General features: G+C 37.3%; 1 long non-coding RNA gene and 1 pseudogene across 1 annotated transcript in view; one reads left to right on the plus strand and one right to left on the minus strand.

Annotated features, from left to right (window-relative positions):
* The window catches only part of LOC105711509 (uncharacterized), a 311827-nt gene that overhangs the window by 260174 nt on the left and 25454 nt on the right, over positions 1-26199 (plus strand). Inside the window, exons 3-4 of the long non-coding RNA XR_010336559.1 lie at positions 127-276; positions 6767-6840. This is a non-coding gene — a long non-coding RNA (uncharacterized LOC105711509). The remainder of the gene's footprint in view (positions 1-126; positions 277-6766; positions 6841-26199) is intronic.
* LOC105710832 (eukaryotic translation initiation factor 4B-like) lies at positions 8695-10526 on the minus strand (annotated as a pseudogene).

A 26199-nucleotide genomic window follows, 5' to 3' on the forward strand; every position in this document is an offset into this window, starting at 1 on the left:
TTCTATTTCCCTGTAGCACCCTAATGTAGCAACTAGAAGCAGTGCTGTGATAAAGGTTCTTGATACAAGGTCTGATAATACTTGTAGGTTCTTGGAATACATTTTTGCAATTTATTGTTACCTCAGGAAATATGAAAGACTTCAAAATCAAGTTGCTGGAGGGAGGTAGAGCAAGATGGCTGAATAAATCCTCCAGTGACTGTCTGCATGATAGCAACATGAAATTGAACAATTATCCACACTAAAAGAAGCATCTTCATAAGACCCAGAAATCAGGTGAGTGATCACAGTACCTGGTTTCAACCTCATATTAAGGAAAGAGGCACTGAAGGTAGTAGGAAAAACAGACTTGAGTCACCTATAGCACCCTTCCCCCATCCCCAGGCAGCAGCCCTATGGTGTGGAGTGGAGAAAGAATCTGTGGGCTTTGGGAGAGGGAGAACAGTAATTATGGGACTTTACACTGGGACTCCATGCTGTCTTGTCAGTGGAAAGCAACACAGGGCAGAACTTAGCCAGTGCCCATGGAGGAAGCATTTAGACTAGCCCTAACCAGAAGGAAATTGTTGGTCTGACCTAAGGTTCTGGTAAGTCTTGATACAGTGGGCTAAAGTGCTCTTGAGCTGATTGGATATTAAATTGGATACACAATATCCACAGTAGCATAGGGCACCAGGCAAATCCTGAGACCTCCATTTCAAGCCCTATCTTCCAGATAGGGCAAGAAGGGAACCTGAGCAAGAAGGGAACCTGCTCTCTTATAAAGAAGGACCCAATCCTGCTCTCTTATAAAGAAGGATCTATTAACTGAAGAGCCTTTGGATCCTAAATAATCAGGACTGGTAGCCAGGCAGTACTTGCTGCAACCTTGAGTGAGACTCAGAACCATGCTATCTTTAGGAGTAACCCAGCATATTCCTAGCTATGGTGGTGATGGAGAGATGCCCTATCTGCTTGAGGAAAGGAGAGGGAAGATTAAGGGAACTTTGTCTTGAAGCTTGGATACCAGCTTAGTCACAGGTTGGTCACCAAGCAGGCTCCAGGGGTTCCCAATTCCAGACCTTGGACAGAATTTCTGGACTTGCCCTGGGCCAGACGGGGGCCCATTGCCCTGAAGGAAGAGACTCAGAACTGGCAGCATTCACCACAAGTTGACTCAAGAGTAATTGGGCCTTGCATGAACATTGATGGTAGAGAGGCAATACTTGCCACAGGCCTGAGGTGATGGTGGAAATATAGAAAGACTTCTCTGTTTGAGGAAAGGGGATGGTAGAACGGGAAGGGCTTTGTCTTGCAGCATGAGTACCAGCTCAGCCACGGTAGAATGGAGCACTGGGTAGAAATCATCTGAAGGTTCATGACTCTAGGCCCTGGCTTCCAGATGATACTTCTGAACCTGCCTGGGGCCAGCCAGCAGGAACCCAATTGCTGAAAGGAAGAATACAAGCATGGCTGGATTTGCTACTTGCTGATTGTAGAGTCCTTGGGTCTTCTTGAGTGAACACAGGCAGTTTCAAGGCAGTGGTCACTGCAGATCTTGGGTGAAATCCAGTGCTATGGTGGCTTTGGGTCTGACACACTGCAGTCTCAGTGGTGGTGACTACAGGGGTGCTTGTGTAACCCTTTTCTCAGCTCCAGGCAGTTCAGCACAGAGAGTCTTCAATTGTTTGGGAGAAAGTAAAAAACAAAACAAACAAACAAACAAAAAAAAACAAGAGTCTCTGCCTTGTAATCCAGGGAATTCTTTTGGAACTTACCTAATACCACTAAGACAGTACTTATAAATCTGCAAATGTCACAGTGTTTCTGGGCTTAGGGTGCCCCCAAAGGCAGATATGGCTATAACCACAAAAGACTTAGATCACCACACAAAAGATCCTTTGAATAACTGTAAAACCTTTCCAAGAAGGAGAGAAACAAGAAGGTAAGACTGTGAAGATTAAATAAATACTTAACTTTGAAGTACTTAGGCAAGGATGAACATCCGCAAGCATTGGGAAAGCATCCAGGAAAACATGACCATATCAAATGAATTAAATAAGGCACTAGTGACTAATCCCAGAGAGACAGAGATATGTGACCTTTCAGACAGATAATTCAAAATAGCTGTTGGAGGAAGCTCAATAAAATCCAAGATAACATAGAGAAAGAATTCAGAATCCTATCAGATTAACAAAGAGATAGGAATAATTAAAAAGAATCAAGTAAGAATTCTGGAGCTGAAAAGTGCAATTAAAATACTAAAGAATGCATCAAGAGTCTCTTAACAGCAGAATTAATCAAGAGGAAAAAAGAATTATCTTCAAGACAGTCTATTTAAAAATACAGAGTCAGAGATAAATAAAAAGGAAAAAAAAAAAGAATGATGCATACCTAGAAAACAGCCTCAAAAAGGCAAATCTGTTATTGAATCTAAAGAGAAAGTAGAGAAAGAGAAAATGGGGTATAAAATTTATTAAAAGAGATAATAACAGAATGTCTCAAACCCAGAGAAAGATGTCAATATTCAAGTACAAGAGGGTTATATAACACAAAGCAGATTTAAGTCAAAGAAGACTACCTCAAGACATTTTATAACCAAACTCCCAAAGGTTAAGGATTAAAATAAAGGATTCCACAAGCAGCAAGAAAATAAGAAACAAATAACATACAATACATCAGAGAGCAGATTTCTTCATAGAAATCTTACAGGCCAGCAGAGAACAGCATGGCATATTAAAAGTGTTGAAGAAAAATTTTTTAATCCTAGAGTAGTATATTCGATAAAATATATTCTTCAAACTTGAAGGGGAAATGAAGACTTTTCCAGAGAAACAAAAGCTGAGGAATTTTACCAACACCAGACTGGTCCTACAAGAGATGGTAAAGAGAGCTCTTCAATATAAAAGAAAAGAATGTTAATAAGCAATAAGAAATCATCTGAAGGCACAAAGCTCACTGGTAATAGTAAGTATGGAGAAAAACAGGGAATAATATAAGACTGTAATTGTAGTATGCAAACTTCTCATATCTTGAGTAGAATGCCTAAAAAGTGAACCTATCAAAAATAATAACTACAACAATTTTTCAAGACATAGACAATATATTAAGATATAAGTAGATACAACAAAAAGTTAAAAAGCAGAGGATGAAGTTAAAGTGTGGAGTTTTTATTAGTTTTCTCTTTGCATGTCTGTTTGGTTGCTTATGCAATCAGAGTCATCAATTTGAAATAATGGGTTATGAGATATTATTTTCATGTGTCATGGTTACTGCAAATCAAAAAGCATAGCACAGATACACCAAAAAAGCAAGAAATTAAAATATATTACCTGAGAAAATTACCTCCATTAAAAGGAAGATAGGAAAGAAAGAAGAGAAGACTGCAAAACAACCAAAAAACAAATAAAAAATGGGAAGAGTAAGTCCTGACTCATCAATAACAACATTGAGTGTAAATGCACTAAACTCTTGAATCAAAAGACATACAGTGGTTGAATGAAGAAAAAAACAAGACCCAATGATCTTTTGCCTACAAGAAACCCTTCACCTGTAAAGACACATATAGACTGAAAATAAAGAGATAGAAAAAGATATTCCATGCAAATGGAAAGCAAAAAAGAGCAGGAGGAGCTATACTTATATCAAACAAAATAGATTTCAAGACCAGAACTATTAAAAAGATACAAAGAAGGTTATTATATAATGATAAAGGACTCAATTCAGCAAGAAGATATAACTATTATAAATATCTATACAATCAACACTGGAGCACCCAAATATATAAAGCAATTATTATTAGACCAAAACAGAGAAAGAGAAAGAGAGAGAGAGACTCCAATATTAGCTGGTGACTTCAATACTCCACTTTCAGTGTTTTACATAGAATCTAAACATAAATTCAATAAAGAAGCAACAGACTTAATATGCACTATAGGCTAAATTGACCTAACAGATATTTACAGAATACTTCAATCAATGGTTGAAGAATACATATCCTTCTCAGCACATGAATCATTCATAAAATATAACATGTGCCATGTTGAGGCCACAACACAAGTCTTAAAACATTTTAAAAAATAAAATCATATCAAGTATCTTCTCTGATAACAAAGGATAAAAACTAGAAATCAATAAAAAGAGAAATTTTAGAAACTATATAGACACATGGAAATTAAACAGTATGCCTCTGAATGACCAGTGGGTCAATAAAGAAGTTAAGAAGAAAATTAAAATTTTTTTCAAACCAATAAAAATGTAAACCCAGCATTCCAAAACCTATGGGATGCATCAAAAGCAGTAATAAAATGAATTTTTATAGGAATAAGTGCTTACAGTAAACAAATAGAAAAACTTCAAATAAACAACCTAATGATGCCTCCAACAAAGCTAGAAAAGCAAAAACAAGTTAAACCCAAATTTAGATGAAAGAAAATGATTAAAGCAGAGGAGAAATAAATGAAACTGAAATGAATAAAAAAATACCAAAGATAAACAAAATGCTGTTGGTTTATAAAAAAAAATAAACAAATCCACAAACTTTTAGCCAGACTAAGAAAAGGAGAGAAAAAGCAAATAAAGCATTCAGAGATGGAAAAGGAGACATTACAACCAATGCCACAGAAATTCAAAGAATCATTAGAGGCTACTATGATAAACTATCAATAAATTTGATAATTGAGAAGAAATGGATAAAATACCAGACACATACAACCTACCAAGAGTAAATCACAAAGAAATCCAAAATCTGAGCAGATCAATAACAACCAATAACACACCTGAACAGGGAATGAGACCAAAACTGTAATAAAGTCTCTCAGCAAAGGAAAGCCCAGCACCCAATTGATTCACTGCTACACTTTACCTGTCATTTAAACAATAACTAATATCAATCCTACTTAAACTATTCTGAAAAATAGAGGTAAAAATACTTCCAAACTCATTCTATAACACAAGGCCATTATTACCCTGATACCAACACTAAGCAGATAAAGATACATCAAACTAAAAAAACCACAGGCTGTAATGATTATTGTTGTAAAAGTCCTCAACAAAATATTGGCAAACTGAATTCAATAACACATCGAAAGATAAATCAACATGATCAATAGGGATTTATCCCAGGGTTGTAAGAATGGTTCAATATATGCAAATTAATCAATGTGATACATCGTATTAACAGAATGAAGGACAAAAACAATATGATCATTTCAATTGATGCTGTAAAAGCATTGGACATAATTCAACATTCTTTTCCCTAAAAAACCAGATATAGAAGAAAGATACCTCAATATAATAAAAGGCACATATGACAGACCCAAAGTTAGTATACCAAATGGGGAAAAAGTGAAACCCCTTTTTTGTGAGATCTGGAACAAGACAATGGTGTCCATTTTTACCACTATTATTTGACATAGTACTTGAAGTCCTAGGTGGAGCCATCAGACAAGAAAAAGAAATGGTAGCCAAATCAAAAAGGAAAAGTCAAATTATCCATGTTTGCAGATGATATAATTTTATATTTGGAAAATTCTAAAGACTCTACCAAAAAACTGTTAGAACTGATAAACAGATTCAGTAAAGTTGTAGGATACAAAATAATATAGAATAATTTGTAGCATTTTTATTGCCAACAGTAAACAATCTGAAAAAGAAATAAAAAAGTATTCTCATTCACAATAGCTGCAAATAAAATACCTAGGAATAAATGTAAAGAAGTGAAAGATCTCTACAAGGAAAGCTATAAAACATTGATGTAAAAAGTTGAAAGGAACACAAAAAAGGAAGAAATTCCATGTTCATGGATTGGAAGATTCAGTATTGTTTAAATGTCTCTACTACACAATCCAATCTACAAATCTAGTACAATTCCTATCAAAATACCAGTGACATTCTTCACAGAAATAAGAGAAAAATCCTAAAATTTATGTGGAATTACAAGGGAGCCAGAATAACAAGACTGAAAGTATCACATTATCTGACTTCAAATTATACTACAGAGGTATAATATCCAAAACAGCATGGTACTGGCATAAAAAAAAGACATGTAAGTCAGTGAAACTGGATAGAGGGCCCAGAAACAAATGCATACACTACAGTGAACTTATTTCTAACAAAGGTGCCAAGAACACACTTTGGGAAAAGGATAGTTTCTTCAATAAATAGTGCTGGGAAAACTTGATATTTACATGCAGAAGAAAAAAAACTATCTGCACTCCCATGTTTATTGCAGCACTATTTACAATAACCAAGATTTGAAAGCAACCTAAGTGTCCATCAACAGATGAATGAATAAAGAAAATGTGTTACTTATACACAAGAAAATACTATTCAGCCGTAAAAAATAATGAGATCTTGTCATTTGCAGCAAAATGGATGGAAGTGGAGGTCATTATGTTAACTGAAATGTGCCAGGCACAGAAAGGTAAACTTTAAATGTTTTAACTTATTTGTGGCAACTAAAACAATTAAAATAGTGGAACTCATAGCGATAGAGAATAAAATGATGGTTACCATAGACTGAGAAGGGTATTGTGGTGGGAGAGTGGGGATGTAATGAGTACAAAATATAGTTGGATAAAGTGAATAACATCTAGTATTTGATAGCACAACAGGATGACTACAGACAACAATATTTTACATTTAAAAATAACTAAAAGAATGTAATTGGATTGTTTGTAACAGAGAAAGGATATAGGACTGACATAATGAATATTCCATTTACCCTGATATGATTATTATCCATTGTTTGTCTATCAAAACATTTTTTTTTTTTTGAACTTTAAAGATCAGATTTATCTGGAGAAAACAAAAAACCCACAACCCAAAGGATGGGATTTTACATCTCAAGACATCTCCCAGGTAATAAGTCTACAGATTACAAATCATTTTCATAGAAGATATTTTTGTACAAATTTCACATGTATTCAGGAGAGGGACATTAAGCAATCCCCATTTATATTTTAATGGGGCAAAGTAAGGGAGAGGGAAAAAGCATTTTGGATACAACTATTTGGAAGGAGAGTAGACATGAAGAGGGCAAACCCTAGCTTTTCATTATCTACAATCAATAGTTTTTCTTTAAAAAAAAAAAAAACTTTCAATCTTCAGTATCTCTTTAAAAGCCCACTTCTTAGTTACTGGCCAATCCACACCAATTATTTAAATTCACTTGGTACATACCTTTGTCCACTGGGTAAATTATATGCATTATGCCCACTGCTGCAGCACGCATAAACCAACACCCCCACATGGCTGAACAGGACCTAATCTAGGGCTGATGGGAGAAGGGCTTGCAAACCAAGATCAAGGTGTCATTTCTCCACTAATACTGTCTACCAAGCTGATTCCTACAAAACTACACATCAAAGCAGGCAAGTTTAGCTACTGTGTTGTGAGAGAAACCAGGACCTTGCTAAATAGTTCTCTCCATTACCATTTATTCTCTCAAGGGAAGCTTTAAAAAAAAAAGAGAAAAAGAAAATACACATTGGTCTGGCCACCTCATAAATCCAACAAGCACTGGTGTGGCGTTTCAGTGGAGAAGGAAACTTGGAGCAGGGAAAAAAACTCAAGGTTGTAAGAAACGCTCCCAATTTAACTGTCCCTGTTCCTATTTATCCACCTTTATTTACCCCCCAAGATCATCCATTATTCTAGAGCACTCTGATCTATAAAAGGGGTCAAAGCATCAGGAGCAGACAAGGAGTGAGAACCAAAAGACATCAAGATTTGCTTGAGAAAAGCAGTGATTCTTCCTTTCACAGCTCTCCATGGCTGAGAGAAAATGCCCAAGAGGTCATCTATGTGACTTAGAGACAGCTTTTTGGGAGACTGACAAGAGTCTAAATTTATTCAAGGTTTCAACAGAATGTAGATATATTCAAACTTTCAAAAAGGATGGTGCTTAGAAAGGGTAAAACCAGGACACAAAAAACTCTGGGAATTATGACCCCCAAGTGCTTCCAGCTCCAGGAAATAACCATTCATGTTTGTTGGAGGTCACACAATTTTCCCCTATTACCTGCTGCAAAATGACTCACCACCTCCCAAAAGCTTCTTTTCAAACCACAATTTTCCCATCTGTTTTGGTCCAATGCAGTCCTATTCTTTATGATCTATAGACTCACTCCCAACTACCCACTTGGGGGGTTAAAAAAAAAAAAGGAATTTTCCCTAGGCTGGCCCACAAAACTCAGAATTAAATATGAGGAGAGGCTGGCAGCCTCCTGGAAACTAAAACAACTTGAGGCTAAATCTACCTTTCCTAGAGTGGAAAATTTATTCCGATAATGTTTGAGAATTCATATATGCCATGACAGGATAAAAACCAAAAGGTAGAAATCTCACACTTTTCCTTATACCTCCCTCCCCTACTGCCCAACCAGATTCCAGATGTTTTATCACTGTCATTACCATTTCTGCTCAATGGAGGCCCCTAGGCACTAATCACACTGGCAAGTGCACGGTGACATAATGCACCACAACTTTTCCACAAAAAGCTGTAATCTCTCTCTGGCTATATTGGCGATTTGCCAGCTACTTCAATACTTTAAGGACTGCAGCAGCATGCAAAAGAATTCCATTTAAAAAAAAGGTAAGAAAGGTCTCCAGGAGATGGTGAGTTTTATTTTGTCTTGTCTGGATAGAGGTTTGATTTGCTCTCGAATGTTCCAGGGTAGAGAGAAATTAGGAGAAAGGACAGGATGTTGAGGTCTATTTGGCATAATCTTATCCCTCATTTTCATGTTCACCATCAACGAAGAGAGCAGCATACTTGCTCGCAGAACTGAACATGGAAGCTGAATTTTCCTCAGGTTTCTTTGGCTCAGGTGCAGATCTGGAGTCTTGATCCTTTTTGCCATCTTTCCAATCTGCCTCCTTCCAATGGTCTTTGTTCACTCCATCTCCTGGACCATGGCTAGAGTTCCCAGTTTGGCCTTTTGCGACGTTCATTCCATCTATTTTATTTTCATCTTTCCTGGCTGGTCCTTCCTCAGATAATTGAGCTGGCGCCACTTTGCCACCACCACTTGTAGGGGACTGCTGCTCTTTGTCTGAGGTCTGAGATGGAGCAGGAGGGTTAGAACTTCTCTTCACCCAAGCATTCTTTGGTGGAGGGGCTGGCATTATCTTTAGGGGCTGATCAGGTTTGGGAGGTTTAGAAGTTGGAGAGTGACAATCTTCCTCCTTACTGAGTGTTTCATTTTCTAGAGACTTCTCACTCTCTCTCCTTCGTGCATTTCTGCCAGATGTGGCAGAGGTCCCAGTCTGCGACAACTCATTTCCTGTCCTTGACCATTCCCGTTCCTGAGTTTCTTCACTCTGCCAGCTTGGGAGTCTCTCTCGAGACCGTCTTTCTAGTTTTGGCGCATCCAGCTGATGTTGCAACTTCTCTTGTTCCTTCTGTAGCCATTCTTCTACTTCTCTTTCTCTAGTAGCTGTGTCAATGGGTTTTGCCCCTCCAAAGATAGAAGCATCTCGACTGGACTGGGAGGTACTAGCAGAGGAATCATCTTCCTTAGGAGTACTCCAAGGCTTTAGATTCAGTTTGGGTCTTTGGGGCGGACCTCTATCATCACACCTATAATCATCCCAAGAGTAATCATCTCTGGAGCTCCATGACCGATCATCCCGTCTGTCATATCAGTCTTCATAGTGGTCCCCGCCTCCTCTGTAGTCATCATCCCTGTGGTATCCACTGCCAAATGCTCTTCTTCCACTGTCTATCTGGTAGTCACAGCCTCTATCATAGTCTCTGCTGCCTCAGTCATCATAGCGATCCTGGCCACCATATCTATCCATATCCCGGCGAGGGCCATCCGGGTACCCATCCCAATACCCATCGTGATATCAGTCTGAATCATAACGATCTCGATACTTGTCTCCAAAGCTATCATCACCTCTTCTAGGTGGGTAGTCATCAAAGCTGTCTGTGGCAGGACAAGCCCTCCAGTCTGTATCTCTTTTGTCAGAATCCCGATTTCTATCACAGCCAAAAGAATGATCATCCCTGTCTTTATCCTGTGCTTGATCAGCAGCATCCACTTGAATTATCCTGTTACCTAGAGACTCTTCATTGAGACTCAGGGCACTAAGCAGGGAATCCAGGTCCTCAAATTTGGCATAACCAAAACCTTTCAACTTCTCTGGATTTCTGGGTTCACTTGGTAAATGCGCTGCACTGATATTTAATCCTCTGAAGAATTCCTTAATTGACTCTTCTGTCACATCATAGGGTAGGTTCCCTAGAAAAGCAGTGTAGGGTGGCAATTTGGGAAGACAGCTCCGGTCGATATTGGATTCCCAAGCAGCCCGTGGAGCAGTGGGAAGGATGGAAAAGTCAATTGGAGGCACCCTGTACACATCATCATCATTACTGTGCCAAGTTGTTGGAACATCTCCTTCCAGGTCATCCATTTCATTGGCCCAGCTGACTGATTTGGAAACATAAGTGCTTCCTCCACCAGTCCCCCATCCTCAGCCAGAAAGTCTGTAAGGGAGATGGTCTTCCCCTTCTTATTCTTCTTTTTTGCTGAGGCCACCATGTTGGGAGAGGGAAAAAAAAATCTGTCAAAACTTCTTAAGTGCCATATATATACATGTATGTCATGTGCCCACAAAATAATAAAAAATTTAATAAATAAAAATGAAATCAAGTTGTCTACCATAAAAACTAATTTAAATCCTGAACCATAATTTAGATAATCAAAGAATAGTAATAAATTTTCACAGAAAAGTATATAAAATATTCAACAAACATAGGAAATATGTTTATCTCATGAGTAATCAAAATATGCAAAATAAATCAATCACAAAATACCAGTTCACATGCTTTTTAGGATAAATGTTTACAGAGATAAAAAGTTTTTAAGTTTGATGATATTCAGTGTTGTTGAAGAGAACACATAGTTTTTTCTGTTTCTCAAGAAAGCACAAGTCAATGCACCCATATTGGAGATCACTAGGCATATCCCAAATGGAAAATATGAATATCTTAGAACCCAGTAATTTCACTTCTTTATTCTACAGAAATAGTCACATGTGCCCAGCCTGGGTCACATGCCTACCTCTATACTCGATAGACAGGATACAGGGATTGAGAATCCCACCAGAACATCATTGAGTGGGTGACACATGTTGATGGTCTTTTGAGTTTTCCTTCTCTTTTGAGTTTTCCTTCCATTGGAAGGAAAACTCAAAAGACCATCAACATGTGTCCACTCTAAAAACCAAATAAGTCATTATATTTTTGTATTCTAAAATCAATTATAAATGGCCTTATTGGTGTAATTAACATAAAATCTCAAATCCTCAGAAAAGCTGTAATTTGTTAATGTTGATGACACATCTCACTGTCATCAAGCCAAGAAATACAGTCAGGGACCCTTGGTACAATTTTGGATTAGAGATACATCTTTAGCACTTTCCAACTCTACTTTTAGTCCCTCTTTCATCCCACTAGCAAATCTATGTTCTAGAGCAAGGACTTACTAAATACAATCCTGAGTCACATTTTTCTGGTGTGAATAAATATCTGTTAGAGAAGGAATTAGTTGAAAATTAAGGTGTTAGCACCTTAGTTTGCAGGTTGGCTGCAGATTAGAATTACCTGAAGAAATTCAGACTAATTCAAACCATATCTGACTGTGGACCTGAGCGTTTTAGTGAGTTCTCTAGATATTTTTAAGCACAGTAAAGAGTATAAGCCACTGTCTCAGTGTCTACCTGGGAAACATCATGATCCTAAGGAATAACATAGGTGCTGGTTTGGAATAAAAGGCCACTCTGGTCTCTAAAGGCCCTCTGTGTCTCTACCTTGTGCCACAAGTCTTAGGGATTGTTTCCCTCTGGGATGGCTTTCTCTGGACATTTGTGATGTTGCCTTTCTTTCTCTTTTCTTTTCTTTTTCTTTTCTTTTCTTTCTTTCTCTCTCTTTCTTTTCTTTCTTTTTTTTTCTTTCTTTCTTTCTCTCTCTTTCTTTCTGCTGGAGTTTCACTCTTGTCACCCACGCTAGAGTGCAATGGTGCAATCTCAGTTCACTAAAACCTCTGCCTCCTGGGTTCAAGTGATTCTCTTGCCTCAGCCTCCTAAGTGTCTGGGATTACATGCACCTGCCACCAAGCCCAGCTAGTTTTTGTATTTTTAGTAGAGATGCAGTTTTACCATATTAGCCAGGCTGGTCTTGAACTCCTGACCTCAAGTGATCCACCTGTCTCATCCTCCCAAAATGCTAGGATTATAGGTGTGAGCTACCATGCCCAACCAAGATGGTTGCATTTCTAATCTGGTGGCTTTCTTACATGAGATTCATGGAAAGCAGGGCATCTATGTATTTGGCATCCTTAAATGCTAACAGTTATGTTACATCACAGATTGGGGAAAGAAAACTAACACTGCTACACTGAATATACACATCCATTGCAAGATATTTCAGAAAAATTGAAATGCTATAAGATTGTGTCTTAGGATATAGTAATTTTTTATTATCAAGGAGTTAAGTTCTCAGAGAATAGAGCTCAGATGATTGACAGAAAATAGTTTTGTAACTGGCACTTGAAAAAGAAAATGTAAGACAAATATGAATGTTTTGAGTGCATTTCTGAGGTACACATCTAGCTATGTGGCCTTCACACATTCTGCATGTCCTTGTGTGATGAGAAATTATGTAGAGTGCAAATAAGGTGTTGTAACTCTGATAGTTACAATGCTTTTCCTCTATGTTTCTGAGTTAAGAGTGTTAATATAAAGTTAATAGAAGATTAACCAAAGTTCTTCCTACAGAATTATCTAAGAGAGGCCATAACTACTTAAAGGTCAATGTCATTGTTCTAAAACATAAAGTCAACAATAGCCTTTGTAGCCACAGCTACCCTGGAGGTAAGAGTTACCACCCCAGAATAGAATCCACTGGCTTTGAATCAATGTTCTACTTTGTGAGAGGCATCATAACTGCTTGACCACAGGGAACACAAATACCTCAGGGAGGGCCTTTGGTTGCCAGGTAAGTTTTAATAATTATCTTAAGTTTTACAATTCTTGGTTCCCCTTAATGAAGCAAGCATTAAAAAGAGTGATCTGAAGGAAACTTGTGACCTGAAATCATATTGTGTTCTGTCTGTTGGTGATTAAAAAAAGGAAATCTTAATCCTTTCAAAGTGAAAGTGATAATCCTTGAAGATTTCTGTAGAGTATGTAACTCTTTGTAAATTATAGTAAGCCAATCAAATGTGTGACAAAGGAGGGAGATTCTCCAGATGCAAGAGAGATCATCCAGCTTAGGACAAATGGAAGTAGCCAAAAGTAGGAAGGAATGGGGAGGGAAGTTGCTGTTCGGGGAGGGAAGTTGCTTTTCAGGGAGACACATGAGGTGAGGTGGTAGCTGGGAGCTGGGCATGGGTATCCAAAGAAACTCTAGTGCTTAGCCCCACATTTAGGTCTGTTGAACATTTACCCAGAAACAAAAAAATTGGGAAATATTTTAGAATACATCCTGCACTCAGGAGTCTTGAAACCCATTTGGGAGCATTATGGTAACTGGACTATGAATAATTCTTCCTTCAGTAAAAAGTGAGAGGTTTCTTGAAAAAAAGCCCACTCTAAAGTCAGCACCTGTTACTGAGTCCATCTCTGTCCAATCAAAATTATAGTAGGAGCTGAAACACTCAGGTTCTCAAGAGAAAAACAAATAACAGAAATTGTAAATGTTTTCCTTTTATTCCTCAGATGCATGTAACTGGATTGACACAACCAATCATATGTCTCATTTTTTGGCACACAATTCTCCATCCAATCTTGTCCTGTAATTTTTTATCTTTGCCTTATTTCCTATTATTTTGGCCCTCCTATTATTCATCACACTCCCCTCCTCTCCCTGTAAGCACCCATTCTAGGGTATTTAATGTCTTTAAAAAATTATTTACATGGAAATATATCTATGAAACATATATATTATTGTTTTGGAAGTTGTGGCAGTTAGATTGTCTGAAAAATGTTAAAATGAAGATTGGAACGTTAAAACTTTATTTGGGAGTAATGCCTGTGAAAGTTAAAAGGGGAGGAAACAGAACTGGTCAGGGGAAGCCTTCAAGATGTGATGCAGATTTGATGACCATGAAAGGAAAAGAAGGGGAAGCTGCAAAGGGTTCAATGAAGCCAACTTACCAAAAAGTGGCCAGTTGTCTTTGAAATTTAGGGAGTTAGTTAATCTTTGCTGTACACAGGTATAGAAACTCAGAAGCAGTAATTGCTAACCAGCCTTGCTAAGGGGGAATTCCACCATGCGTTACCCCCTCCCCTGTCATGGAGGCTCCTCTGTTTATGAACCCATCATTCTGGTGCTAGGATAGCCAACCACAAAGTTGTCTAATGTCTACTGGCCAAATCATTTCCTCTTCTAGCTTGTTTAGTTCTTCTTTGCAGATGGATAATTTCTAATGTGTGTTTATATGTGATGCAAAGATCTTCACCCTCCATATTTATTTCCACATATTCATCCACCTCACAAACCCCTGCATACACTTGCCACAGCTCTTCCCCATGCCTTCATGTCTCTGGTCTTCCAATCTTTTCCCTCCAAAGTCCACAACAAGTCAAATAATTTATTCAACTTTGCCCATAAACTCATATATATTCTTACCTTGGGACATTTCTCCTTGTGTACCATTGAGGCTCAGAAAATTATATCCCAAAGTACAGCATTTTGGCATGCTGAGTACTTTGAACTAAAAGAGATTGGAAGGCCTCAGAAGCAGCATCATGAGTAAGTTCTCTCTGATCTTCTTCTGCTCTTCTGTTTTTTTGCCCTTCTTCTTCCTCTGAGACAAGTCATTAAAGTAGAATTCTTCTTCTCCAAGGTGGGTCATAGAAACTAGAATTCTTCTTCTCCAAAGCAAACCATAAAACCCAGGAATATTACTCTAACCTTTCCCTGTTTTTCTGTCTTAGAGCTGGTCATAAAGAAATCCTCTTGCCTACCTTGTCTGATGGTACGTTGTAACACTCTCAATCCAAAAGGATCCCACCTCATTCCCGGGTGGAAGGAATGCTACACTGAGAGGGCAAGAATAATTGGAACAAACAGGTCTTTCTGTTCAGATTTCCCCATTGGTCTATTACCATCATACTCTTTTGTCCAATTCCATTTTTACATGACTGTCTATTCTTCATAGAACCTAAGCATAAAAATGGACAATTTTCCCTGAGTGTTTAGGTCTTCATTTCTGAAAGGTTCCCATGACATATAAAAATCTAGGTTAAATATATTTGTTATGCTTTTCTCTTGTTAACCTGTCTTGTTATAGGAATGGGGGTGATGACTCTTATGATAGGTGAGTAAATGTATCATACTTTTCTGCCTCTACAGCAAAAGTGAATGAACAGTGGTTTGTAAGATTTTCCCTCACTACCATCTTTTAAGGCCACAGTTGAGTGTGACTGTGATTCAGCTGATCTTTCACTTTTGGTGTACATCCACATGGAAAGCCTATGCATCCATAAACCAAAGTGATTTTTTTTCTTCTTTCTGAATACCTGGGGAAATTCCCTCATATAGACATAGGTGTGAACCATGGTAGAGAGCTAGTGCAAAAATGGTGGGTAACGGCTTTCTGAACCATCTGCTGAAGTAATTACTCATGTCATCTGATATTACTCAGGTTTAATTTTTAGATGTTCCTTTCCCATGTCACAATAGATTGCCATAGATAGAAACCCACCTAACTTTATAACATAATGGCTTCCGTAGAATCCAACTCATGATATACAGTTTATGGTGCATGGCCACTTGATGTCCTATAGTCAAGTGTTTCATCTCTACCATGGCCTAGTAGCACACCAAGAGGTATTTTTCAAAAGGCTTATAATGCTCACCTGCAAATGATATTGCCTTAGTCCTCAGACTCAAGGTTTGGCATTGTGATTCTCCCATTGTGACTTTTTATAAACTTCATTCTGAACATTTTTCCACCCCTGACACCAATGAAAGAAAAGAAGGCAGGAATAGGATTAGGGAAGAAAGAGTATCAGGCAATAATGTTCTGTAAAATCTTTACAGGGAGCTTCAGAGAAAAGTGTTCCCATTAGTGGACTCCCACACTGGGCAGAAATGACTGTGTCCTTAGTGTTCCCACCATGCTCAGACATTGCCAGAGTCTTCCCCAGAAGAATATAAACTGAGTTTGAAAGGTGAAGGCATCCTGAAATTTATAATAGATGAAGTCTGTCAGCTACTTGTACTCCAGAGACTGAATGGAAGGTTTTTTCTTAAAGGGAGATTCATGTGATACACCTCCATGATTGCCACAAAATTGCTTTCAGTTTTTTACATTAAGTGATATACTATATATAAATTCTGAGTCTTTTTATTTAACATTACTTTCATGACTTTTTCTAAGATAGCATTTCATTGTATAGTCACTTGATATATATATATATATATATATATATATATATATATATATATATATATTTACTCTAAGTTCTGGGGTACATGTGCAGATCGTGCAGGTTTGTTACATAGATATACACGTGCCATGGTGGTTTCCTGTATCCATTGCCCTGTCATCTTCATTAGGTATTTCTCCTAATATTATCCTGCCCCAATTCCCCACCCTCTGCTATACCTCCCCTAGCCCCCCATCCCCCAGGCCCCAGTGTGTGATGTTCCCCTCCCTGTGTCCATATATTCTTATTGTTCAAAACCCACTTATGAGTGAGAACATGCAGTGTTTGGTTTTCTGTTCTTGTGTCAGTTTGCTGGGAATGATGGTTTCTAGTTTCATCCATGTCCCTGCAAAGAACAAGAACTCATCCTTTTTTATGGCTGCATAGTATTCTATGGCATATATGTGCCACATTTTCTTTATCCAGTCTATCATTGATGGGCATTTGGGTTGGTTCCATTCACTTGATATTTTATTTATCCATTTTCTTATTGATGGTACCTAGATTGCCTCCATTTCTTGTTACCACAAACAATATAGTGCATATCTTTGTATATGTCTCCTTGTGTGAGAATTTCTCTGGGGTACATACCTAGAAGTATTAGGCCATGAACTATCCGCTTACTCAATTTACTAAATACCATATATTGGTTCATGAGATGGTTATTCAACCAGTATTTTACAATATGTATTTTGTTCTTATTTATACTTTGATTGTTAAAATCAGCCTGGATTGTCTTTGGGTTTCTAATGGCTCTTAATTCTTTTGGTCTTTGTACACTGAGAGCCCTAAGGAGAAATTACTTCTCATGTAGTGCAAACCAAAATCCCAATCTCATTTTGAACCTGTTCAGCCTAATTAAGTCACATGAACCAATAACCATGGCCAAGGGGATAAAATACTTGATTTGCTTAGCTGAGGCCACATTCTTTACCTAAAGTTGAGAGGAGTGGAGAAGTGGTTCTCCTCCAAGGAATCAGGCAGTTCTTATATAAGAAAGGAAAATGGATGCCGTGTGTCAAAACTATAGATGTCTATTAATAAATACAGAGTCTGGGTGTCTTGGATCTAGACTAAAATGAATTTTACTTTACAATGCAAAGTGTCTATTCAATTTGCTGAGAGTCCTGCTTCTGTTTTGTTTGAAAATTATCATAAAGTTTTTCCAAGGGAAACAAAGGATTTACTCATAATGATATTGGGCAAATATCTGTATCTGCAGTGTGAATAGAGATTTGCAGTTGGTATATGTGTGAACAGCTTGGGATGAGTACAGCACTGACATTTGAACTGTGACTATTGTTAGGGCTCAGAAGAAAATACCCCAAAAGTTTGGTGCTTTGCCGTGCTGGAAACTTTGAAGTAAAATAGAAAAGCCTGAGAAGCTGCCTCAAAACCAAAGACTTTTTAACCTTCTCTTGTTTTTTTCCCTGGAAATTCCTTATCTGACTAAGAAAACTTCTTTCCAAAAGAAGTGCAATTGTCTTAAAATCCTTTCCTTAGGAATTTTATCAAAAAACTAGAAAAGACTAACAACCAGAGAAGAGACTAAAAGCCCATCAACATGCCAAGATAGACTTTTTATCTACTATCCTTTTTTCTTTTAAAAAATTTTAGCAGAGTTTAATTGAGCAAAAAGCAATTCATGAATCTTGCAGCCCTGAACTACAATAGTTTCAGAGATGCTCCAGCAAAGCCATATGGTGGAAGAAGATTTATGGATAGAAAAAAGAAAGTGACATACAAAAAATGGAAATGATGTAGAGAAACAGCTGGATTGGTTGCAGCTCAGTGTTTGCCTTATTTAAACATGGTTTGAACAGTTGGCCACGCTTGATTGGTCAAAACTTGGTGATTGGCACAAGAGTATCTTACAGTCTGTTTACACATCCAGTTAGGTTACAGTTCACTATGTCTGGAGAAACCCTTAGGTTGAACTTAAAATATGTAAGGAAGTAGCTTTAGACTAAACTTATTTAAAAATTCTCCCCTTTTGGTCATCCTTTCAACCTTGAGAGATAGACCAAAACTTTAGACACTGATATCACTCTGCCACCATCATAAATGTTCTTATTTGGTCTTAAATCTCACGGGGAAACAACAGAATGGTGGGTTTTGTGAAGTGGAAACAAGGACTTCAGATTATTAGTTTTTAAAAGGGTTAGAGTAGAGGGGACCCCTTCCCCATATTAGAATCTCCTTTTTACAGGAGAAAAACAAAACCTGATCTGTTTTAGAATCTGTTTCTTTAAAGTTTCAGTTCAGTTATGTTGCATTTAGCATTAATGACACTGCCTTGGTTTGGTCTCATATGCAGGAGCCTTGTGCATGAGCTCAGTGCAAAACAAAGACCTCACATAATTTTGTTTTAAAATTCCCCACTTGTATTCAGTTTCTCACTTAGGTGAGAATATATCAAAAACATAGGGCCTTACTGCTATTCTCAGTTACCATCATTTTGGGTTTCTGGCTTCAGCACATCATTTATAGGTTATGGTGTTTTCATGGTCACACATTCCTTTCAGTTTTTTTCATTCCAGTTGACAAGAGACCTTCTGAAATTCTAAAGATAACTGCATTCAAAAATTTAAAACTTTCAAGAGGATACAGCACACCAGGGAGACTACTTTTATGAATCTCAGGTAGATAATACCAGGAATTTGGAGTATGCTCCTGCCAGGGTCCCCATAAACCAAAACCAATGAAAATAAGTCAAAGAATGAGCTAGATAAAGTCAACTCATTTTAAACAAGCAGCCTGTTCATTAATTCCTTACAACTGAATCTCTGTTATACCCAATGTATTCCTGCATATTCAATAGGAAGTATCAGGAACTGCACAGAAAACTTTTGTTTAGCCAGAAAGTAATCTAAACATTCTATTACATTTGCCACAGTGTAGAGATAGTCTGTTGTATAACCATAGCATTTATAGTAGAATCTGCTACAGAGCCTATTATGAGAGATACATTTCTAATTATTGCCTTATTTACTCCAAACCATGAAGAAAGAGACCTGATAAATGATACTCATCCAGGAAAATGAAGGCCTACTGGCAATTTTCTCTTTAACCTACAATGTGGGTTAAGAAGAGTGGACCAATGTTCTGTTTCTGTCTGACTATAAAGCAACAAAGCTACCATTAAAATTTCTTACCCACATTACCTTTCATCTTCCATCTATCAAGGCATAAGTTTGTCCATGAGTAAGATTGGCTGCAAAATCCTTCACAAATAAAAGTATACCCATGAGTGCACATAAGAAACCCCCTTTTCAGTTGTTCATAAAGGCATAAGCTAGGGAAATAATTTAGGGATAAGAGTCTCTTATTGCAGAAATGTATTGATCTATGATCTTGGGGAAAACAGCTGTCCACATCTAGGATGCTGTCTGATTCTGGGGAGAAACTTCCTTGGTTAGCTTTACCTTATTGTTTCCAATGGGTAATTTGGAGATGCCCTTCTGAGTTATGAGATTATAAACCCAAGGTTCAAGGTCCCAAAGGTTAGCTGCAGTCTGGGTTGCAAGGGCAGCCTTTCTGTAGTGCTATTCTCAGAATGTCCAGTTTCTATGTTCTAGGTAGTGAAGGGCTTGATTGTCCTCACTCAGTGAACAATGAAAATCTTTCTTTACCTAGTGAAACTGCACTTTGGCATAATGCATTAAAGCCTTGTAGCATTTGCTCGTATCAGAGTTTAGAAATGGAAGATATATGAGGTTTTATTTTTAAGTGTAGAGGCCTTCTGGTGACTTTTATAACAGGTCAACTTATGTTGTCTACTCTAAGTGGATGTGATTGTAATCTATCTCTAACACCTTTGATCAGGGAAATCCAGTCAATTCAGTTAACTTTTCCTAATGCTATTTATGTGGAATAATTTATTTAACTGTTCTACAATTTGTCTAGTGAAACAAATACTTCCATCACTGAAGATTTCTCCAGGAATGCCCCATGAGGAAAAATGCATTTTCCAATAACATTTAGATACCATTATAACATCAGCCCTCTTGTGTGGGAAAGCTGTTATACAATCAGAAAACATGCATTGAAAACGACATTTGAATGTAATTTCTCTATAAATAAATGCTCCATCAGATAGCAGAAATGTACCTATTTGTTGTCTTCCCAGGATTATGGGTTTGAAAAACAAAATTTTGATCATAACGGTCACCACCCCCACCCCCACCCCCACACTCACACACTTATATATTTAATTTGAATTATTTTATCTCTTCCATTATAAGACATGGAATGCAGAACCTTTGAAGGGCTAGCAGCTTTCCAGGTTCTCCATGAGCCTGGAAATTTTGTCTTCATCTGATTTGAAGCCTCTTAAATACCAATTTTGTTTCTTCAAGGTGTATAGGACTGTTTATTGGATGGTTGTCATGGGTAATTTGACTTGAACCATGGAGTTAATTCCAATTGCATATCTAAACAATTTCAGTACTGGCTGATTTAGCACAATAATCTGGCAAAGAATTTTCTTAGTATTAAATTAATTTTTGTCCTGTTTGTGTTAGTAGTTTTAGAAACCAATCAGTCTCTTCATTAGAGTTCTGAGAATTCTTACCCAGTTGAAATGATATGATCTCAAAGTTATCAGAAACTTATATTCAAGAGTACTTGTCAGGCTGTGTGTAGTGACTCAAGACTGTAATCCCAGCAATTTGGGACACAATGCAGGTGGATCACTTGAGGCCTACAGTTTGAAACCAGTCTGGCCAAAATGGCAAAACCCCATCTCCACTAAAAAATTAAAAAAATAGCTGGGTGTGGTGGCACATGCCCCTAATCCCAACTGGAGCTGAGGCACGAGAATTGCTTGAACCAGGGAGGCAGAGGTATCAGTGAACAGAGATCATGCCACTGCACTTAAGCCTGGGTGACAGAGTGATATTCTGTCTCAAAAAAAGAAAACAATAATGCTTGTTAGAGTTCTTTCATAAATCTCCTTGAAGACACCATACTCTAGGATTTTACTTGCTTGTCACACTTTTAGAAACTGCATCAGAATTAAGCAATTAACTATGGAAATGACTTAAAATGAGCATAAAGACAACTTACAAAGAAATTTGATTATTTCTATGGACTACAATAATTTAACATAATAACAATAATTGTAAGTGACAGCATATACCCAGATATATCAGAATTTTAGGACTCCCATACAATATTGAAACATATATTAATAGGATATTCATAAAAATATAACTTGAAGTTTAAGCATTAGCTGTTATTTGACAATGTTTCCCATTTAAGTTAGCATATCAAATAATCCTGTTTATCTATTTATTTATTTATTTATTTGGCCTCAGGGGTGCTATGTAGCATTCCCAAATTAAAGGCTTGAAAACAAGACTTAATCTTGAAGGTGAAATTTGATTTGGGGAAGCCCATCAAATATGTCAAAGATTTAGAACACTTGACAAAAATAAGATCACAACTCACTGTAAAATGGCAGCCATGAATTTAACCAAAGTGATTATTAACATATTTTTAAAAAGCAAAAACCTTTATTCTTTGAGAGTTTTCTAAATAATCAAAAGACCTGAGAAAAATTTCATGAGATAGAATCTGTTTCTTCTTCTCTCCTTGCTCTTGATTTTTTTTTTTGCAGTTTACTCAAAAAGTGAACAAAAATATTTTAGTGTCTTATTAATACTATATGATATTTTTGTTCAAAAGAGAAAACCAAATTTTATTCTTTAAAAATTTTAATTTGTTTATTTTATTATTATTTTTTAAATTTGTTTATTTTTAACAGGGTCTTGCTATGTTGCCCAAACTCCTGGGTTCAAGTGATCCTCCTGCTGTGGCCTCCCAAAGTGCTGGGATTACAGGTGTGAACCACCATGCTCGGGCCCAAATTTTACTTTTGTATTAGTGTATTATCAATACTAAAGCTAATTTTAATAAAATGTTATAAATAAATATATTATCTTTTGACCATACAAGATTTCTGTACATCCTTTATAATTGTTTAGGTTTTCTTCTCTTCCTATCTTTCTATATTCAGTTCTTTCTTTCTATCTATCTATCTATCTATCTATCTATCTATCTATCTATCTATCTATCATCTATCTATCTATCTATCTATCGATTTTTTTTTTTGAGACTGTCTTGCTCTGTCACCCAGGCTGGAGTGCAGTGGTGCAATCTCGGCTCACCACAACCTCTGCCTTCTGGGTTCAAGTGATTCTCCTGCCTCAGCCTCCTAAGTATCTGGGATTACAGGTACCTGCCACCGCGTCTGGCTAATTTTTGTATTTTTACTAGAGACGGGTTTTCACCATCTTGGACAGGCTGGTCTCAAACTCCTGACCTTATGATCTACCCAGCTTGGCCTCCCAAAGTGCTTGGATTACAGTAGTGAGCCACCCACCTCGCCCAGTTTTTCCTCAACATGCAATTTCATGTCTTTACAACTTTCTTCACCAAAAGCATCTCTTGCTTGTATTTATACACTCTGTATAAAGAATTCTCTCATTTCTAGTAATGTTGATTATATTTAATGAGAACAGTAACTCTTAGGAACCCTAATTTATAGTGAGAGCCCTAGGAAGACATTTTGAACTGTTTTACATCAGTATTTGTAGATGAAAACCATATTATAGTTATTTAGAAAGGTATTTGCTTAAATTATTTATTAACAGATATAAATATATAAATATATTTTCTTTTTTTATAGAAACACTCAATAGTTTTACTCTCTTCAATACATGATTTATATCACACTTTACATTTTTATATTACGTATCTAATAACAAATTGTTTAAGCTGTATGTATTTTTAAATTGCATTTTAGGTTTTGGGGTACATGTGAAGAACATGAAGATTGTTGCATAGGTACACACATGGCAGTGTGATTTGCTGCCTTCCTCCCCATCACCTATATCTGGCATTTCTCTCCATGCTATCTCTCCCCAACTCCCTACCCCTCACTGTCCCTCCCCTGTTTCTGACACACCCCAGTATGTGATGCTCCCCTCCCTGTGTCCATGTGTTCTCATTGTTCAACACCCACCTGTGAGTGAGAACATGCGGTGTTTGATTTTCTGTTCTTGTGTCAGTTTGCTGAGAATGATGGTTTCCAGGTTCAACCATGTCCCTATGAAGGACACAAAGTCATCATTTTTTATGGCTGCATAGTATTCCATGGTGTATATGTGCCACATTTTCCCTGTCCAGTCTATCATCGATGGTCATTTGGGTTGGTTCCAGATCTTTGCTATTGTAAACAGTGCTACAGTGAACATTCGTGTGCATGTGTCCTTATAGTAGAATGATTTATAATCCTTTGGATATATACCCAGTAATAGGATTGCTGGGTCAAATGGAATTTCTATTTCTAGGTCCTTGAGGAATCGCCACACTGTCTTCCACAATGGTTGAACTAATTTACACTCCCACCAACAGTGTAAAAGTGTTCCTATTTCTCCACATCCTCTCCAGCATCTGTTGTCTCCAGATTTTTTAATGATCTCCATTCTAACTGGCATGAGATGGTATCTTAATGTAGTTTTGATTTGCATTTCTCTAATGACCAGTGATGATGAGCATTTATTCATATGTTTGTTGGCCTCATGTATGTCTTCTTTTGTAAAGTATCTGTTCATATCCTTCACCCACTTTTGAATGGGCTTGTTTTTTTCTTATAAATCTGTTTTAGTTCTTTGTAGATTCTGAATATTAGCCCTTTGTCAGATGAGTAGATTGCAAAAAATTTTTCCCATTCTGTTGGTTGCCGATTCACTCTAATGACTGTTTCTTTTGCTGTGCAGAAGCTGTGGAGTTTGATTAGGTCCCTTTTGTCTATTTTGGCTTTTGTTGCCAGTGTTTTTGGTGTTTTGATCATGAAGTCCTTGCCTACACCTATGTCCTCAATGGTTTTGCCTAGGTTTATATCATATAAAAAGGATGTCAAAGTATATAAACCTATATAAGTATCTAAACTTAATAATCCATGTTTTAGTATTCTAACTTACAAATGAGATATTTCATGATTATCTATTATTTAATTTAAAATAAAAGAATTTTGAAACTATGATGCAAGTACCCTCCCTAGAGTTTTACCCAGTTATCTTGGGTCTCAAGTAGCCATGTGGCACCAAAGATGGCTATGAAGGGCAGGGCCTCTCTGAGTCATGAATTTACATAAGAGATGTAAAGCTCAGGACAGACAGCAGAGCTGTGAAGATGAAGCCTTGAAGATCAAACCCCTCCCAGAAGAGCTAGGAGGTGAAGCTGGGGCAGAGAAGGGACCATATAGGATTTGAGTCTGCCTTACAGCTCTTCTCACCATGGCCACCTATCCATGTTACCAGTGGAAGGTGTCTGAGTTACTACTGGTGAATCTTTACAGGTTTGCAGCAATCTCAGTTCTTGCTTCCTCAGAAGAAAAAATGAATGTCTGAAGGGCATAAAGCAGAAAAAGAGACTGAGGCAAGTTTTAGAATAGGAGTGGAAGTTTATTTTAAGAAGCTTTAGAACAGGAAAAAAGGAAAGTATGCTTGGAAGAAATTCAAGAGAGCATATGAAGGTCAAGTGCAAAGTTTAACCTTGATCCTAGGACTTTATGACCCCTCTCCCATAATTCTTCCCTTAGGGTGGGCTGCCTACATGTGCAGTGCCCTCTTATGTTTGAGAAGTAAGCATGTGCAGTGTGTTTAGGAAGTTGCATGCATGCCCATCTGAGGCTTTCTTCCCTTTTCTGGTGGAGTGTCCCCAGAAGGTCATACTCTGCTATTTTGTCTTTTAGTGCACATGCCTGGGAAGATGCTTCTCTCTGGCATCTGCGTTCAATGAACACTTCAGTGCAATAAATGTGAACCATCAGGAAATGACCTTTCCCTGATGCAGGCTGCTAATTTATTACTTTTAGGGAGCCAGGGTAATAATTGCCGAACCATCACTCAACATTCCTAGTGGGTGGGAGTGAGCGCTCTCCTGCCCAACTCATGCCTGTCTAACTACCTGTAATATCTAGACTCATGAATTCAGAGGCTCAAAACAAAAAACTTAAGCACACAGTCAAATCAAGAAGTACTGAATTATGTTTAACTGAAAATGTTGACGCCGTTCCTATTTTACCGGCAATTTAAAAACTAGCTTCATTTGCCAAACATTGTCATGTACACATAGACAGACAGATCTTACAGTTTTTATAAAAGATTCTTATTTGCTGGCTTTAAAATAGGTTTTTTTCCCATTCAGATTCTTCCAATTACATGTTTTATTGCCCTAAATAATTGTTAGGGAGGCAGCTCTAAATTTGCATCTCCAAAGATGGGAAGCAGGTAAAACAAGGTAGAAAATTGACATCTCAAAGGCACAGACCTTAGATTTAAACAAAGGCAAGGTCTGTTTTGTAAACATTAAACCATTGTCTTCCCCATAGTTGAAGTTCCTAGTGGGTTAGATGCAGAAAGAGATGCCCTAACAAATGGAGATTTCCTTTAAAGATGTACATTTCTTTCACTAAAGGGCTTCAAGACAGCTAGATAAATTCCAGAAAGGCGTATTTTAGTTTACTGGATTTTATTAATGTAGCTGTTTTTTAACTAAAATTACTGAGTTCAGGTGAAGTTCTTTAAGAAATAGAGCAGAGAAAGCATTCTTCATTCCTGGACTCACCATGAATAGATCTAAAAAAGAAGTAATCATACTTTATCTGAGGGCCTTCCTTTTATAAACACTTAACCTACAGGAGCTTTCTTTTTGCCTTCAAGGCAGGATAGTAACTAAGCCAAAATATTAGTAGATTAAATTTTTCTT

This window comes from Aotus nancymaae, unplaced genomic scaffold (assembly GCF_030222135.1).
Source record: "Aotus nancymaae isolate 86718 unplaced genomic scaffold, 86718_ANA_hifiasm-v0.15.2.pri h1tg000040l, whole genome shotgun sequence".
NCBI lineage: Eukaryota > Metazoa > Chordata > Mammalia > Primates > Aotidae > Aotus > Aotus nancymaae.